Raw genomic sequence first — 3,721 nt, 5'->3', positions numbered from 1 at the left:
CTTAGAGAAGAGGAGCACACAATGCCCAGAGGCCAGAGCTGCTACGCGTCCTGTTTCAGTCTCGACTCGTGTCTCTTTTCTTTTATTCTGTATCCATGAGGGGCAAAGGAACATGTCGGAATCGCAGTCGAAGATGGTCGTAATTTCATGAACCTCAACCATAAAATTGAATGGTTTTCTGTGTTCTGCGATTTCAACAGTGCAAGGCTTCAAAGGTATAACCCAGATAGCTTGTTGGAGATTGAAGAATTGTTGAATCCTGTCAAGAACTTGATGGAAAGCCCAATATCTGTATATTCCTTTGATCCATACCTTTGATTTCTTTACTGGTGGCTTGGATTGAAGGGTATTTGAGATTTCATGCCTGGAGTTTGCCTGGGAGGGGGTCATGAAAGTTAAATTTCAATAGAATTTGTTTATATTGACAACCTTTTTATGGGTCTTGTCTCTCTGGTTTACTGAAGTTCTAGCTGAATTTTTCCATAGTGTGGAAATCATGGGTTTTTTTATGGTAAAGTAATATTGCTCCTATGCATATTATCATCAAAAGAAGGCTGGAAACCTGCTCTAGTTTGTGCAGATACATTCAGGGCTAGTGCTTTTGACCAGTTGAAACAGAATGCAACTAAAGCTCAGATCCCATTCAATGGAAGGTACTGTTTTCTTGTTCTATATCTTTCTGTTAAGCAGCTGCTATATTAAACTCTAATGTGAGATTTAACATCATTGATAGTTTGTCTTATATTTGTTGATAACTAATATTGCATCTGTGCCAAGATTATTATTTGTATTTTAGTTGTGTTACTTAAATCAAACTGAACAGCATTTTGCTTCATGTTGCTTGAGGTATTCTTTCTTCATTTTAATTTAAGATACTTGAAAAGGTAGCTTTCTCAGGTATGGTAAGTCCTGGACTTGTCATTCTGCTCTACAATGAGAACTAGTTCTCTTGTTAAGTATTCTCTGTGCAATTTTGGACCAATTTCATTGAGGAAATAGGTAATCAAGAGATATGGAACTATTACCCAAATTTGTAATTATTTGGTTATATTTTTTTTCCATTATTTTGCATTTATTTATGTACTTGATAGTGTTCTATATGTTGTGTGCTTTCTTTGCGGAGTTTTGGTGAAGTTGGTTGATGGATTGCTGTTTTTAGTGATGAGAAGTAGAAAATGTTTCTTTAATTTTTTTTTAAAGAATATGATAAGAGTGTTTTTCATCAAGTAATAAGATAACCTATAGCATCTAAAGATTTTTCTCAAACATTTTTTGAAGATGGAAATTGGTCATTGATTAATACTGGTATTGCAACTCTCATTGTAAATATGATATTGAAGATGAGAGTATGTTATTCATTGAAAGGAACACAACCGGATTTGGTCCTACAAATAAAAGGTTCTAATTTAATATTTTCACATTTATGTGCAGCGTCACAGGCACAAAAGTCCTGTTATATTCATTGGAACTGGAGAACACATGGATGAGTTTAAAGTATTTGATGTTAAGCCATTTGTCTGTCACCATTTAGGTTACTTTTAACTGGACCTTCATCTTACTGTTGTGACATATTCAGTTTGATGTGGTCTATCCTAAAAAATTTTAACTTGTCTTAAAAGAACAAGTAAAATTTTATTTTAAGTAATTTTTATCCAACTTTTGTTTCAACTTTCAACTAGGCATGGGATTGGTTGGGTTTTATGGACAAAATTCATGAAGCTGTGCCGATGGATCAACATCATGAGCTTCTGCAGAAGCCTTCTGAAGGGTGTTTTACTTTGTGTATCATGTATGAACAATTACAGAGAATATCAAAATGGGTCCTATTAGCCAGGTCTGTTATTTATACTCTACTTTGCTAAGATTGTTTAATGCTGGTTTCATTTGCTTCAGAAGCTGTTATTAAAGAAAAAAATCCCTTCTTATGACTAGTGGTGCTTTTCTGTTCAGATGTGGTGAACTAATTCTATATGAAAGATAAATTATTTGTTCCAAGATTATCTTTGTGGTTGAGTTTTATCCAGTTAGGGAGAAAAAGTGTTTCTCAATTAGAAATAGTGATTGTCATCTTTTAGTTGTTAAACCTGGCAAAGATGATTCCTGTAAATGATTTTGTTGTAGTGAACACCACTTGATGTTCTTGATTTTTTTCCACTTTTCATGCATTTTATTTATGACATTCCACTGTTATAAATAGGGCTAAAGTAACTATGTGGCTATGGTATTTTTTTTTTTTTGGGGGGGGAGGGAAGGGTCTCAAGGTATCAAGGCCTACATCCATTTCTGGTGGTGGTTCGGACATCGTCGACCGATTGTGGAACAAACAATTCAATGGTTGGAGCTCAGTCTTCTCCATCAGCACCTTCCTCTGATTTTGTGAAAGGTTATTTGGAAAGAGCAATCAAAGGTGAAGAGAAGAAGTCTAGAGTACTAAAAAACGAAATGGATGTGTCTGAGGAAAAGCGAAGGATATATACCGATATCCTGGAGGCCATTAATAATATATACATAAATAAAGGTGGTAGCTAGAGGGTAATGACCAACTATTGGGAACTTGTAAGACATATGGCATAAACATGGGAATATTTGCATTTTAATCTACTATTATTGATTGACATTTCTTGTTTCGTAAAATTATGATGTAAGTTCGAGATAAGGAAATTGGTAGTTGTATGTCTGATTAAAATGATGGGTCATGAGTTTCTGAAGAAAGTAACAAAAGTGGAATTATTTTCATTAAAACTTCTTATAAACATCATATTCTGTCAGAAATGTTCCCAGAAATAGAATTTATCAAACACCTTCTCACCCGTTTATGTTTCCAGAAACAAGAATTATCAAACATCCTTCTTACCTGTTTCTGTTTCCAGAAACAACAATTTCTGTTTCTGCCGTTTCTTGAAACAGAAACGGCAGAAACGTTATCAAACGGGCCAATAGACAAATCCTGGAAATCCAAAACAAACAAAAAGTTGATGAGCGTGCGATTCATGGGGTTTGATGAACCACTGAGAGTTTGTTAGTTGGCTCTAATATTAACGCCACCATCTCCGGTTATTCTGTGCGTACATGTTGTGAAGAGAGAGAGAGAGACCTTTCCCATCGTCACCTTCGTCGTCAGTCCATGTGCTCTGCCGCTCTGTAACAGATTTGGCTTTCCCTACTTTCCATTCATTCACAAATTGGCTGGTTTGCACTCCGTTCTGTAAAATGTTCACAGCAAATGTGTTCATTCCATTCTCACCGCTGAATCCAACGGACCAATTCATGGGTAATCCCTTCTTGGATGCCTCTAGAGGGATGCGATCTAGAATGAGGGCAATAGAGAAGGAAAAAAATCCTCTGTTTTTCTCATCCATGTTTTTCCTTGTTTTGCTATCTGCAAAACACGACACGTGGACAACTTTAAGACCAATGCACTGGATGTAATAATCCTCACCCAACCTTGACCGTTGATCTTAAAGTTGTCCACGTGTCGTGTTCTGCAGGTAGCAAAACAAGGAAAAACAGGGATGAGAAAAACAGAAGATTTTCATCCAATAGAGAAAGAGAATGGGTTGTACAGATAGACATGCTTGGCCTGGTAAAAATTTCCACTGTAGAATGATAAATATTGTTGAATTTTCACCGTGAGCATAGGGATGGAGAAGGAGAGAAGGGTTTTGTTCCTCTCTCTCTCCCTCTCTCTCTCTGTATATATATATATATATATATATATATA

The sequence above is a fragment of the Macadamia integrifolia genome, chromosome 8 (genome assembly GCF_013358625.1).
Source record: "Macadamia integrifolia cultivar HAES 741 chromosome 8, SCU_Mint_v3, whole genome shotgun sequence".
Taxonomy (NCBI): Eukaryota; Viridiplantae; Streptophyta; class Magnoliopsida; order Proteales; family Proteaceae; genus Macadamia; species Macadamia integrifolia.
Note: the sequence above shows the minus strand (reverse complement) of the source record.